This window comes from Myodes glareolus, chromosome X (genome assembly GCF_982192425.1).
Source record: "Myodes glareolus chromosome X, mMyoGla1.1, whole genome shotgun sequence".
Classification (NCBI taxonomy): Eukaryota; Metazoa; Chordata; class Mammalia; order Rodentia; family Cricetidae; genus Myodes; species Myodes glareolus.
Window position 1 is genome coordinate 123,776,463 of NC_142053.1, and position 16,430 is coordinate 123,792,892.

At 37.7% G+C, this 16,430-nt stretch overlaps 1 pseudogene; it reads right to left on the bottom strand.

Moving 5' to 3' along the window:
• Positions 1 to 6,419: 6,419 nt before the first annotated feature.
• Positions 6,420 to 12,385, bottom strand: LOC146889059 (bromodomain testis-specific protein pseudogene; annotated as a pseudogene).
• Positions 12,386 to 16,430: the final 4,045 nt, after the last annotated feature.

Genomic DNA, 16,430 nt, shown 5'->3' on the forward strand with positions numbered 1-16,430 from the left:
AGAGACCTAACATGCAACACTTGTCCTTTCATATCTGGGTTAGCTCACTCAGTAGAATCTTTATAGTACCTGCCATTTGCCTGCAAATGTCATGATTTCAGTTTTCTTTACAATGGAATACTTGTAACTTGGTGTACCTGTATCACTATTTCATCATTCATTCAACAGCTGTAGAACTTTTAGATTGTTTCCACTTTCTAGCTGCTGTGAAAAGATGTCGTGAGCCTACATGAGAAAAATACCTGTAAAGTCGAATATCAAGTCATTTAGGCATATTCCAAGGAGCAGTATAACTGAGTCACATGGTCCATATTTACTTTCAGAAAACTATGTATTCTCCACACTGTTTGCAGATTTGCTATACAATTTTGCAAAACCAACAAAAGGTGTCTCTGGTCTCCTTGTTTAAACTCTCTCACTTTCCATGTCTCTTTCTGTCTCTGTCTTTCTTTCTCCTTCCTTGTCCCATGTCCATTGTGACTGGACTGTCACTTTTCTCATACTTTGTGTTTTAAACTTGTCATGTATCCTGGGTATTCATTCACAGCTAGCATGTTTGCTTACACTAGACATAAACTAACCATTTCCTGTGTGCTGGAAGTTATGGAAGGGGACTTGTCTCATGGGATTATACATTTCATTTCTGAACTATGGGCCAATGATATGTTGGTGTAGGAAGAACATTGTCCAGCCCTATTCTTTGTAGTTGTGAGTCCATTAGTGCCCAAGCATTAGTTCCAAAGCTAAGGGAGCACATATAGTAAACTTATAGGGTCACAGATAAACTTAATAAATAAATGATAATGTGAAAGGGATTTGTTGGGTGGGGGAGGATATTTGATAGGATTGAGATGACATCAGAGAAAGAATTCGCATTATATTTTTTATATGTGGGAAATCATCATAAACAATTTTAAAGGCACGTTACTGGAGATATCTATGAGAAGCCCATGTTTTCAACACAGAAAGGAAATATTTTTGAGTACAGAAGGAAATGGGAAGCATTGACACATTCTGTAGATTCAGGTTCACAGGCCTGGGCCTGAGCCACATAAACTCTTTCTTCCACAAAATCCGTCAACTCTGATCCACGACCCAATCTTATGTTTAGTGACACTCATAGAAGGTGCATTTTCTCCAAATTTTAGAAATATAACAATAACAGTGAAGTTCAGTGGTGGTATTGCACACCTTTAGTCCCAGCATTCATCAGATTGAGACAAATGAATGCTTGTGAGTTCAAGGTCAGCCTGGTCTATACAAAGAGTTTCAGGACAGGTTACAAAACTACACAGAGAAACCCCATCACAAAAAAAACAAAAAATAACATAAAGTAGCAGTGGAATGAAGAATAGTTCTCATTCTTTCCTCATGTGCTTTTGCTGTCTGTAACCAGTAAGAATAAGTGGGAAATCCACTTTAAAATCCAATTACAGACTGATGATATGCTTCTCTCTTTGCTGACCTTTTTAAAACAAGGACAGGATTGACTTGTGTTTTATAAGAAATCACTTAGAAATCAGCTGCTGTATTTCTTGACTTGATACTCAGAATCAATACGAAAAGAGTTAGGTCCTATTTGACATAATTGCTTCTATCATTTTGCCAATATTCAGCTACTACGCACAGATACATTGTAGTATATTTATCATGATTTCCATTGGAAGTCTAATTTATATTATCAGAAGGAATAAAGGGACCTGTTAAATGATTACTCCATTTCATTATTTTCTATAGCCCTCTGTTCAAATCATTACTCATTTATATAAGCTGCATTTTATTAATATTACTGATTTTGCTATACATTTTGATATATGTACTATTTTCAATAATGTTTTTAATATTCAGAATAAGTGTGCTGTTATAAATAAGGTATTTAAGTATCTTCTCAATATAAGAATTTTCTACCAACTTATCAAGTGATAAGTTCTCCTAAACACGTTCCAGTTTTCCTCCTAGATAGAGTGATCTTGCATTATCCTGGATGTAGCTCTATGTACTGTGGAAAACTACTCATATATTCATTTTCCTGAACAATTAATACATTGTAAGGAATGACTTCTTTACTGAAATGTTTATTTACTTTTTTCTCCTTCCATCATCTTTTCTTTTCTGTATGGCAGGAGCATGTCCTGGATATTCCCACTGCCCTTGTAGTAGTAAAAACATATTCATTCTGTGTTTACTACTTCACCACTCTGACTCATAGTCTCTATAATCTAAAGGTTAATAAAATTTACCCCTCCTCTCTTCGTCTTTGGAAATCCTAGAATGAAACATTCTGTCACTGATGATTTTACTAAATGATTTCCCACATTTAATTTCCAAGTTCTTAGACTTTAACATGATAGTTCTTTTAATGTCTCCTCCGATTCCCTTTTTAGTTACAAATACATATGTTTCACCTGGACACAACTCCAATGTATTGGGGAAAATGACTCTAAAAGTTTTAATTGAAGTTATTTGTTCCCCTCCAAAAATATGTTTATGTTTAAAATATTTTCCCCTGTGCTTATCAAGACCCTATCAGATATTCATTGACAACTGTATCCTCTATAATTTTCATTATACAGTTTATTTTTAAATTTCCAAATTAATATATACATTTTGACCTAAATGTATTATGAAAAAGATACAAGTTATTTTCTAAAATCCTACTGAAGTTTAGAGTACAAAGTTGAATCAACCATGAGAGTCTGAAAAATAAATATTCTTTATTTTTAGTTGAATGACAAATCACTTCAGAGTCCCCAATATCAACAGTTCCATGTGGCTTTGGTGTCATGTTCAATCCTAGGCAATTTGCCTCATCTGTTCAGGTTTAGATCAAATCAGAACAGCTTTTAAATATTTCCTTCTTCCTCCATTTTACTCTCCTCTCTGACATTAATGTGCAAGGAAACTGCCTATGTCTTTGCTTGAGCATACACATGTAGAAACTTAGTTAAAGGTTTCATTTTCTGAAAAGATTTATGGGAAACTAAAAAATTCATTCACTTAAATTCCCTTGGTTCTATCTATGCTCCTAAAACAGTCATATTAGTTCATCAAATTTTTAGAACTTTGGTTATGACAACTAATTTTAAGAAATTTCCTTCCTGAATAATGACAGTGAGGAGGGGGATATGGGATGGTTCAGAAAGAAGAAATGTAAGGGACAATTGGTGTGGCTATAATATAATATCTTAAATTTAAAAGAATAAAAAAATAGATTTAATGTCTGCTATAAATATATTTGCCTCTCTGTTTATTTTCAACTGTCTAAAATCCACTTTTTAAAATTTCTTTCACATTTCCTTGATTTTTATTTTATATTAATCTTATGAGTGATATTTTGATCTTATATTCAGTATTCTACCAAGAGTATGGTCACAGAAGAAAAACACCAAGGATATTTACACTTAACTTTCTCATCTAAGTACACATTGCGTTCTCAGAGCCTTCTCTCACTCTGATGACAGACCTTATGATAAGGTTCTGCTAGATGGAGAAAACTCAGGCAATATTTTCAACAGTAAATACAACTTTGCACACATAAGCTATTTGTCCTTATTTTGTTTGGTTCTTAGATCCAAACATCTCACAGAGGAACCAATGTACTTCTATATAATTTCTTCTGTTTCTTCTTGTCTCTGCCTTTTTCGTTGCAGAAGTAAATTTGGCAGACACTAGAATAATAAATTCACAAGCCATTGCATTGAGAAAAGGGTGCTGTTGAGAGTTGCTCAATTGAAACTATGTATATATGGAAATACCTTAAATATTCTTCAAGACATGTAATGAAAAATATACATAAATAGTCCTCAACAAAGAGAGAAATAACATAGTAAATATTGAGAAGATTCAAATGAATCACAGTCAAGTATCATATTGCCCTGATGTAAAATATATGAAGTTCAGTGCTCTGCTGTATTAGAAAGAAAAATCCAAACTCAAATGTCAATGTGTTCTTTACATACCGGTGCTGTTTTAATACATTTTCTTGTTTTCAGTTGTCATCAACTTTCATCATTATCTCTTTTTTCCTTCCTTGTGCCTTTTACCCAAACTTACCCAAATGTAAACATCTTTTATGCACTCAACCACTCAACATCAGACCCTTTAACTTAAATTATTACTAATATATACATACACACACATACTCTCACACACATGTATATGTATATATACATATATATTTATATATACATATAACCTGATGAGTGCTATTTTCTTCTTTGAATGTCTATGGTTTCAGGGCTTACTACTCTGCATTGAACAACCAATTACAGAGGCACTTTTCTCTGGGCTTGTCTAATTCTCCTTATTTATACACTCATTAGATATTTGTGGTCATTGTTCAGTGCTGGTATTCTGCATAAAATTACTCTTTCGTGTAAACATTGTGATTGATATTCATTTATTTCCAACTTTAATTCTATAAATTCTCACAGAGAATTTGGCACAGCAGAATTCTTGGTATTCTGGAATTTATTATCATTCTACACCCTTTTCAGAGGTTTTTCCTGATCCCTAGATGCAGAAACTGAGATGTAGATTAATCCTTTGGGACCTGGCTTCCACAATCTGTTGTTGTCTACCTTGAGTCCAGGCCTGGGTTTCTGGGATAGTTTCCATTTGAAGTAAAGAGGAATGAGAATCTTTACTTACTATGGAGATCTACTTACACTTCTCTCTGGTTATAAAGATAAAGGAGGGTATTGTGCTTGTCTAGCAAGTCTGTAGTATTAGGTACTTTTCTAAAATCCATGATCTCACTAGTCCTGGGCACTTGATAAGGTTTCCAGTACCAGGAATGATTTGCCTCCTGATGTGCCATCCTTGAGTCCTAACAGACAGCTATTGGTTGTCATTGATAAGAGTGTCACTTCTTGTACCCTTTTACTTATCTTGAAATACTTCCATTGTCATTCTTCATAAGTGCTTTTTCTGGGTAGGGTTGTTTGTTTCTCCTCCTTGGCATCCTAAATAATATTTTCTATAACAGGGAGAAAGAAATGACAAGAAAGAAAATTTAGGATCTTATATCCAGTTAGATTATAACACTGCTGTAATAACTGTACTGCAGTTTCAGCCATATGGACCCACCCACAACCTCTGAGATGCAACCAAACTCAGAATACAGAATTTATATTGTTTTAGCAATAACATTGTCAGCCTGACAAATCACTCAAAAGCAGTTTTCTCATTCTTTATATTACCTATTTGTTAGTTTATCATTCCTGTGAGGAATCTATTAGCCCAAGTAACTTAGGTTCCTTTAAGATAGAAATTTCTGTACACATATATATGTATATACTTACATTGACATGTTTTGAGTAAAACTTTACGTAAATATAAAATATAAATACAAAATAAAATTTAAAAATGAATTTAAATATGAACCATAGAAGATTTATCAAATGTCTTTGCTCTTATTTCACCTTCCTGACCTGTTCCCCTGTTGTATTAAATTATCTCCCTCATCCCCACTTGGAACCTTGGCCCTATGGTTTTGTTTTCATCTTTGTAGCACCTTTATCCCTCATTAACTTCCCAATCCACAGTCCTAATGTGCATATGGTTCCTTTACACTGTCCTGATGTCTTTGTTTACTCAACATTCTAAACTCAGATCTATAAATTTGTTGCTGGGAATTCCAGATAAATAAGAAAATGTGGTTTCTGGTGTCTTGGTCTGGGTTGTCTCACTTGATGTGAACTTTCTTGCTTCATTTCATTCACTTGCAAATTTCGAGACTCATTTTTATTTACAGCTGAATCGTGATCTATATTACATGTTAAACACTTTCATATTCAATCCTCAGGTGAAGAGTATTAAGGTGGTTTACATTTTTCAGCTATTGTGAATTGAGCAACAGTTAACATGACCTAGAAAATGTCGTTGAATAAGAAATCAATTCCTTTGGACATGTGACAAGCAGTTGTATAGTTGTTTCATATGCTAGATTTACTGTCAACTTCTTGACAATCATCCACAATGGTTTGTAGAGTTGTACAATTTAGCAAACCTTCCAAGAGTGAATGAGTGTTACCTTTTCCCTTCACCCCTTCCTGCTTCTTCTGTTTGTTGTCCTATTCTTGTTTTTATATACTTTTACATATTCTTCATTTTTTTCAGTCAGATAATCCCTTTCAGACTTGCTTAGATCAGGACTATAATACATAGTTGACAGTCCTCGGTAGAATGATAAAAATCTATTCATTTTTAGAGATCAAAATTATAAAACTTTTTATAAATTATGTATTGAAAATGAACATATTTATTAAAATGCATGTGAAAAATATTTAATTATTTTAGGGCAGTCAAAACATAATATATGATTGGTATCTTGCTGGTTGAAATTAATCACTTTACTACATGCATTGTAAATATTTTTATCATTAATTTAAACATGATAATTAATTTAAAACTGAATTTTAATAAAACTTATTTTCAAACATTGCCATGATGTCACTTTGAAGTGTCATGTCAATGGTACCCGCCATGCTTTTCTTCTCCTCTGCTCTTGCTCTTTCTCCCTTGCTAAGTTCTGGTCTTTGAGACGCTAGAGTTTGCTTAGGTCTTGAGCTTCTAATGACTGCTGTTTATCCTGCTCTTCTCCATGACACTTGATTTCCATTTTGTTTGATAAAGGTTCTAGAGTCAATCCATTCCCAAGCTTCCTCTGATTCTCTTGAGGTACTTTTGGTTCCTTTGGATTCTGTTCCAGGTGTTTCCGCATCTGCTGCTTCTGAGTCTGGGCTTTCGCTTCCTTTTCCATTGCAGCTTTTCAAACTGGCTGAAAAGCTCATCTGAAGATTTTAGTAAACTTGATTTCACTGGCTTGCATAAACTTTTCCAAGACTCTGCATTCGTAATCTTCATATCCTTCGGCACATGAACATGAGTCTGGCTCTATCATTGTGGAATTCTCAGCAGAGGTACGCACCACAGTAGGGCCATTCCAGACTTGTTTGGAATCACCTGAAAGAGACTGAGTCTGCACAGATGCAGTCTTCTCCATGGTCTGCAGATGTCCTGACATATCATAGCCATTCACCTGCTGGGATTGCTTCTGTGGTGCTGCACATGGTGGTGTAGCCTGCTGAGCAAGCCTAGGGTCAGCAGAGCTGCATCTTGCACAGAAAATTGTATCTTTATATTCTCTTTCAGAGGTAAATCATTCTGTTTTGCATCAGTAAATTTAGGAAACATTTCTGGTTCTGAATCGCTGCTGTCAGAGGAACTTGAATCACTGCTGCTGCTCGTGGACCACAAGCTGCTGCTGTTGGGGCTGTTGCTGTCACTCAGGCAGGTACAGCTCACCAGCTGGGGTTGTAGGTGGCACGGACAGGGGCTGGGGCTTCTCTTGGAGTTTAGCTGGTTGTTGATGTCCAGCAACTGCCTCTCCAGCTCCAGTTTCTTTCTGGGAATGGAGCTCTTTCTTAGAGCAGATGACCTTCGCTTGGGGCTTCAGTGACTGCTTCCGCAGGCAGGCAAGGACATACTTCTCCAGTCTCAGTCAATCTCGATCTCGTCTGGGTTGGAGTTTCTCAGGGAAAGCTCCCTTGACTGTTATATGAACTATGTGCCCAAGCTTTTCCCTAGAAAGTTTGTTTATGTCCAGACTCAACTGTCTTTTCTCACCATAGTTCATGGGCTTCGCGTTATCTTCATCTTCAGATTTCAAAGGTGGCTTCTTCTTTTTTGGTTGAATGCTCTAGGGCCTTTCTTTCTGTTTCGTTAGTTTAAGCTTTTTCTTTGAATTATCATCTATTATAAACCTTTTTTTCTTCTTTTCAGTGCCCTTCTAGACTTTTCATTTTTATTTATTTATTTATTTAGCTTATGTAATGGAACTTGGGACACAACTTGTAGCTGCTGATGAACAGCAATAAGTGTTCCTGAAGCTTGGCGAGGTGCTGCACTTGCCCATCCTCAGAGTCTTCAGAAGAGTAGTCCTCCGAGGAGGCTTCGCTGCTACTCTCTCTATTGAGGGTTTTCGCACCTCTTGCAGGGCAAGCTTAGGTATTGACAGAGACTGTTCCTACATTCATGGCAACTCTGGCCCCAAAATAATCACACAGAAATTATATTATTTGCAATACTGTTTGGTCAATACCTTAAGTATATCTTTACCCTAAACTAACCAATCTCCATTAATCTCTGCATTACCACAAGGTCATGGCCTATTGGAAATTTCTCAGTGAGCACCCATCAAGGCCTCTGTCTCCTGTGGTGGCTACATGGCTTCTCTCCAACTCTGCCTACTCTCTCTCTCCCTCTACATCTCTGTTTAGATTTCCTACCTTGAGGTACTCTGTTAATTCATTAGCCAAAATTAGCTTTATTCATTAACCAATAAAATCAACACATATACAGAAGAACTTCCCACATCACTCAGGAACCCTCAAATTTCATCCTTTTATGTCAATTCTCAGGAGTTAGTCAGCTGCTTTTTCAGACATGTTATTTCCTTGCACCGAAGCATCTCAAATATCTTAGTTTAGCCCAGAGATCCTCTTTTTTATTATTTCTTCACCTCAAGAAAAACAAGTATATAACCCACATTCAGCACATTATATAGAACATGGCAATGAAATTAGATCTAAAGGCTTACACTAAAAACACTTTGTTGAATGAGGCATCTCCCATGAAACTAAAATGATACAAAATTTTGAGACAGGATCTACATATGTAGCACTGCTTTGCGTGTATCTCTGAAACCACCATGGTCAGCAGGGTAATGATCCGCAGGAAGCAAGAAGGTAGTTTGGAACAAAATGACTAAATAATCTTTGTTTGTCTGACACTAAGAAGTTTATTCTAGCAATATTTGGGCACCACACAATTGGGTGAAAACTGGCCTTGTATTTTATTAACTCAATGACATGTACACAATAAATCACAAAGTATGCTAAATAAAGATCCAGTGTGAATACATCAAAACTTGTTAGAAAACACAGGTGAAACCTTCCATAAAGATAGGTTCTATAAATTGCCTACATGTGACACATTCCATAATAATGGGTGCTACAGAATGACTGCATGCAACACCTTCCACTAAGTTAGGTTCTGTAGACTAATGAGATAAATCGAAGATCACTATAAAGGTTGCTGCAGGAATTCCTACCACCAGCAGCCTTCAAGCTACCCACACACTTTGGCTTGGCCTCTCATATTATTATGCCAATGTAAATCACATGTGCAACCTCGTTTCTGGCTGCAGGATTTGGTTGCTGTTCCTCATTCCAGCAGAGAGTTGTGATCTGTGAGTCTACCCCTAAATAAATAACCTTCTATTATTCTTAATTCTGAGCTAGGATGGGATTTCTTTTAAGCATCCTTCTTCATCCAGGGCCCCATGTGGATTTGGATTTCACAGCTAAGGGGTGAACGACCCGAAGGCCTAACCAGTCCACAACTCAGAAAGTCTCTCAACCCTGCCTGCTTGTCTTACGTTTACCTATGCAGTATTTTTAAAAACCCCTCCACAGCAGAGCTAACTGTGTGCAGCAACTTAAAAATTTCCAAAGCTCGTGAACATCCTCCTCTTCTACTACTGCATTCCATGCCTCATGGTTTCTCTTGTGCAGCTTCTGGTTTGTGCTCCCTGCCCGAGAGTTCTGGGCTTCTTGCTTCATGTCTGGAATTGATTTAATTGTTTTTAATTTGTCAATCAAAGCATATTTCTCACTATTTAATCAGTACCAAAGCAAGAAACTAAAGTGGCTCAGGACCATTCCTGTTGCCATCTGTTGCATCGCAGCTAGTCACCACTCTGCAACTAGATATCTGCTGGTCAATAAAAATTATTACACCTAAAACAATTTCCCAGATCTCATAAAGGGTAATTAATAAATAAATATGGCAAATTACATTAACATTGAAACTTTTGGTAATTTTTTTTGCTAGTACTATGAACTGTATTTTGCAAGGCTTATATGGTTATGATGATACATCCATTTATTGGATACTGGGACTCAGTGTTTTTCTTCATATTATACCCATGAGAAAATGACTTGATAACAGAGCCAAGAATGAGGTACTTTTAGAAATGATACAGTCTTTACAAACTAATAATGAACAGCTTGTTAACAGGATTAATACCATTGAAAATCTAAAGTTACCTGAAAAAATTAATACAATTGAAAAGGGACTGACAAAATTGAATCCGTGTCTAAAGGTTCTGAGAAATTACTTGAAACACTTCATACAGTTGATTTTGACATTTAAAATTTGTTAAAAAGTTATGATAGGTTAGCAGATAGAGTATCTCTTCAGTATGTCATTCTGCACACTATCCAAATAATGTTCAAAGAAGAGGTGTTATCATTAAAGAAAAAAACTTCAGACCTTGGAATGACAAATCCAGAAAGAGGACCAAATGCTAGAGGCATCTGTGAAATCACGAGCAATATATACAGGCCAATGATATAGAACAATTCTGTATTCTGTCAATTATGTTTTAAATAAATGCTGATTGCTCAGTAGCCAGGAAACAAGTATAGGCGGGACAACCAGATAGGAAATAGAGGTGCGGCAATGAGAACAAGAGAATTCTGGGAAGGAGAAAGCCCATTCCTCCCCAGTCCTCTTCAGACACTGAAGAAGCAGAATATGATCTGCCCTGCTGAAAAGGTAAAGAGCCATATGGCTAACATAGATAAGAATAATGGGCTAATATAAGTTATAAGAGTTAACAAGAAACCTGAGCTAAGCGGGCAATCAGTTTATAACTTATGTAGATCTCTGTGTGTTTTTCTTTGGATCTAAATGGCTGTGGGACCTGGTGGGAGGACAGAAATCAGGCAAGACAGAAAGCTCAGTCTACAGGCCAGGAGACTTGGGCTTTACAAAAGATAATAGTAAAAAGATTTGAAATGATTGAGGAAATTTTTAGAGCTGATGGACAGGGAAAGAAGGCTCAAGGACAGGATTTAACATCACCAGCAACTGTCAGAGTTTTAGCTTCCTACCCTGTAATCTACTCAGATGAAGCATTGAGATCTAAAGGCCCAAAAGGATCTAAAGAAGGTAGATGGATACCTATAGAAATGAATATTCTAAACTAAATTAAGCAAGCTGTTGTAACTTATTGCTTGCATTCCACATTTGTTAAGGAAATGATAAAGACATGGTCTTTAAGCATTAAGGTGACACCACATAACTGGCTTCAGTTAGTTTTGGCAGTCCTGGATGATAGGCTCCATTTATGTTTGAATGTTATTTCAGAGAGGAGGGTTAAATTTTAGAACAACATGGAAAAGCAAAGGGACTTGAGACTTCCCAGGATCAAATTCATGATGAGGGCACTTATGCTGAGTGACAGGTTCGAGCTCTTTATAATGAACAAACCTTGTTCCTATGCCACAAAGCAGCCTTAAATGCTTAGGACAGGATTCAAGAACTAGGAAAAGGAAGGCAATCATACACTATGGTGAAACAAGGCCAGAGAGAACCCTTTAGTGACTTTTTACAAAGATTAACTAAAGCTGTTCAAATAAGAGAAAGAGACCCAGATGCTAGATGAGTACTTACTGAATCTCTGACTCTTGAAAATGCTAACTTAGAATGCAAAAAGATACTTGGGCCTTTATAGGTTATATCAGCACCTATGGATGAATGGATCTTGCATACAATGAACATTGAGACAGTTGACTATTATACTGAATCATGGGTAGGAGAAACATTTTTCAAAGGAATTGAGGACATATAAAAATGTCAAATGTTTCAACTGTGGTAGAATATACATGTGAGAAGAGATTGTACACAAGGAATTCCTAGGATATTCCCTCTAATAATGGTAAAAATGGGAGGACTCATCCTTCAGTTATATATAGAAGATATGGCAAAGGCCAACTTTGAACCAATGAAAACAGATCAACAAAGGTCAGACAAAGCAATCCTGTAGCATGTAGGGCCTGCTTGTTTGTGTTTCTGTCCCTGCCTGGTACCCCACAACCGGCAGGCCCCAGAGAAAATCAACCACACAGATCTCTATAAGTTATAAAGCTGATTGGCATATTAGGTCAGGCTACTTATTAGCTAATGCTCACATCTTGATTAACCCATTTTCTGATCTATTTTAGCCATGTGGCTCAGTACCTTTTTCAGTGGGGCAGATCATATCCTGCTGCTTTACTGGTCTGGGCAGGAGTGGGAGGAATCAACTTCCTCCTCCCCAGAATTCTGCTCTCCTTGCATCATTTCCACTTCCTGTCTGTTTTTCCCGCCTATACCTCCTGCCTGGCCTATCAGCATTTATTTAAAACATGATTGACAGAATACAGAAAATTCTCCCACACCACAACCCAATGTCATCGGCAAACTCCTTGAGAAGCCTGTTGCAGGTTCCCAAGCCAAAAGAGGTCCAATCATTCCAGGTCATCATGGAGGACATGTTTCACCAGGAAAATTAAGAAATCCAGAACCTTCTGTAAAAAGTCATACTGTTCTTGGTGATGGCATAAACATGGAAGACATATCAAAAATTCTGATAGAAAATAGGAAACATATATACTGGAAGACTTCTATAAATGATCAAAGATCAAAGCTAAGAGTGTGTATAAATTATATTGTAATTGTTGGTTTGATAGATACATGTGTGTATGAGAGTATCATTACTCCAGAAATTTGGCAATCTAAATTGGCCTCTTTGCTACATCCACGGCTATCATGCCAGTGTAGCAGAAATGCTTACTGAATGGACTGTTCCCGTAAGGATTGGGATTTGGGTTTCACGGAGATACGACCCTGGCTGTCCCTTGGCAATCAGCTGTGGTTATGATGCCACCTGAAGTTGCTACCTGCACTGACTCGATCTTGCTGTCTTTGGCACCGATATGTTTGTCTTTTTCTTGTCTTTCTGTGATCCTTGCATATTGCCAACAGATCAGACTATTCCAGGCAGTTACAAATACAAACAGGACTGCTGAAGACATTTTGAGCTCTGCCCCACTATTCATTAAAGCCTTAAAAGAAGTAGCCAGTTCTGGGAATTGACAGGGTCATTATTAGAATAATTCCTTGATGATGTGGAGCAAGAGGAGTGAATTTTACTAGGAAAAACCTTAGAAGCCTTCTACAGGAAAACAACATTAGGCATTTGCCTGGGAAATATGTGCAGTTGTAAACAGAAGGCCTATGAAACCTTCCTTGTGGGAAGAAAAAGACCTAACCTAAGCTGACAACATCTGAGCCCGAGAATTAAGAAGGGAGGAGAGTTGAGATTAGTGATGTGGAGCGGATTTCAGAGAGGATCGAGACTATGTCTTTGAAATTTCCTAGCAGAAAGTTTTCCCAAGAAGATAGTGGTCTTCTTCTTTCCCACCCAGAAGCACAAGGTCACATAGATCAAACCAGCCAGCCACCTGGTACAAGCTGATAAAGATAGCCTAGCTCAAGGGCAATGGCCTCTCTGAAGGCAAGAAAGAGAGTCAAAATATGAGAGGGCAAAAGTCCTTGTACCCATGCCAAAGCATGTTCAAAGATTCTTTTTGTAAACTGTTTTATGCTGTTCTTTTTTATTCTATGATTTGATGATGTATGCCTTTGCCAAGTTCTTTGATTGTAAAAGAATACAAAATCTTGCACTGATAAAAGTAAAATTGCAGCAGCATTTTTCAATCACATTGAGGGTGTCTGTCTGTCATTCATTGTCGTTTTCTGAATTCTCCTGAGCCTTCGCCCTGATTCTCCCATGGTCTGAGTGGCTCACCTGAGGCAGTCTGTGGCACCACTTCAAGAGGCAGATGTTCAATTACAAGAAATTGGAACCATATCTCAAATTAAACCAAGCACAAGATGGGTTGACTGCATAGGACCAGAAGTTCAGAGAAGGAAGTTAAGGCCATATGTGGCTAATATTGCAGTAAATTTATGGGTTGTGACCTGCTACAGCAATGAAATAGCCAGATTAATATTTCTGCCATCCCAGGAACTCATAATTCTGGGAAGGATATTTTAAGGTACTATATACAAAGGTCTCCAACTGTTCAGGTACAAAAATACAAAGCTACTAGCAAACCTCTAGAGGCACCAACAGCCTTACCTTTAAAATGGTTAACTCACAAAACAATATGGGTTAAACAATGGGCTTTAACTGAACAAAATCTGCAGGTTTTAGAAAAACTGGTACAAGAGCAATTAAATGCTCATCATATTGAAGAATCAACCAGCTTGTGAAAAAGAAATCTGGTAAATAGAGAATGGTTTCAGACCTAACAACTGTCAGTAAGGTAATTCAGCCTGTGAGCCCACTACAATCAAGCATTCTTCTGCCATCTCTATTAACAAAAGGATGGCCTCTAATAGTTATTTATTTGAAAGATTGTTTCTTCACTATACATTTATAAGAAAAGGATAGAGAGAGCTGCCCTATTTCAGTGCTGAGGAGTTCTATCCAGAGCTGTCCCTATTTCAGTGCTGAGGAGTTCTATCCAGAGGTGAGTGTGTGGTAGCTGGGGCGTGTAACATGAGGGGCTGTTTGTTGGGGGTTTTCTGTCCCGTCCGGTTCCCCCAGCTATTGAGTCCCAGAGAAAAATCACACACAGATCTCTTTAAGTTATAAAGCTGATTGGCCCATTAGGTCAGGCTTCTTACTGGCTTACTTTCACATCTTGATTAACCCATTTTTCTGATCTATGTTAGCCATGTGGCTCAGTACCTTTTTCAGTGGGGCAGCTCACATCCTGCCGCTTTGGTGATCTGGGCAGGAGTGGGAGGAATCAACTTCCTCCTCCTCAGAAGTCTCCTGCTCTCCTTGCATCATTTCCACTTCCTGTCTGGTTTTCCCACCTACACCTCCTGCCTGGCCAATCAGCATTTACTTAAAACATGATTGACAGAATATAGACAATTCTCCTGCACCAGAGGCGGACTGTCCCAGAAAAGAGCACAGCACTCCCCCTTCAGTTTCTGCAGCAGGGTATTTGTGTTCCGCTGGAATCTTCCCTGCCCCCACTGTCGCCCTTTTGTCTCCTGTGTCCTTGGAATACCAGCTGTCCCTATTTCAGTGCTTAGGAGATCTATCCAGAGTTTACATGGCAATACAAAAAACCCAGGAGAGCCAAAACAGTCTTATACAATAAAGGAACTTTTGGAGGCATTACCATCCCTAAATTCAAACTCTATTACAGAGCTACAGTATTGAAAACAGCTTGGTATTGGCATAAGAACAGAGAAGTCGACCTATGAAATCAAATAGAAGGCCCAGATATTAACCCACAAACCTATGAACACCTGATTTTTGACAAGGGAGCTAAAGGTATACAATGGAAGAAGGAAAGCATCTTTAACAAATGGTGCTGGCATAACTGGATGTCAACCTGTAGAAGATTGAAAGAAGATCCATATCTATCACCATGCACAAAACTCAATTCCAAATGGATTAAAGACATCAACATTAATCTGACCACTTTGAACCTGATAGAAGAGAAAGTGGGAAGTAGTCTACAAGACATAGGCACAGGAGACCACTTCCTAGGTAGAACCCCAGTAGCACAGACAATAAGAGAATCGATGAATGAATGGGACCTCCTGAAACTGAGAAGCTTCTGTAAAGCAAAGGACACTGTCAGTAAGACAAAACGGTTACCCTCTGACTGGGAGAAGATCTTCACCAACCTTTCATCAGACAAAGGTCTGATCTCCAAAATATGCAAAGAACTCAAGAAACTAGACACTAAAACTCTAATTAACCCAAATAAAAAATGGGGTACTGATCTGAACAGAGAATTCACAACAGATGAACTTCAAATGGCCAAAAGACACTTAAGGTCATGCTCAACCTCCTTAGTGATCAGGGAAATGCAAATCAAAACAACCTTGAGATACCATCTCATACCTGTCAGAATAGCTAAACTCAAAAACACCAATGATAGCCTATCCTGGAGAGGATGTGGAGTGAGGGGAACACTCATCCATTTTTGGTGGGAATGCAACCTTGTGCAGCCACTGTGGAAATCAGTGGCGGTTTTTCAGGAAACTGGGAGTCACCCTCCCTCAGGAATCAGCAATTCCACTCTTGGGAATATACCCAAGAGATGCCCTATCATACTACAAAAGCATTTGTTCAAGAATGTTCATAGCTGCAATATTTGTAATAGCCAGAACCTGGAAACAACCTAGTTGCCCCTCAATAGAAGAATGGTTTAAAAAGGTGTGGAACATATACACATTAGAGTTTTACTCAGCGGTAAAAAACAAGGACATCTTGAAATTTGCATGCAAATGGATGGAAATAGAAAACGCTTTACTGAGTGAGGTAACCCAGACCCAAAAATATGTACTCACTCATAAGTGAATTCTAGCCATAGTTAAAGGTCTTTGAGCCTATAATTCGTGATCCTAGAGAAGCTAAATAAGAAAGTGAACCTGAAGAAAATCATATAGTTATCCTTCTGGATATTGGAAGTAGAGAAGATTTCCAGGCAAACTTGGGTGCA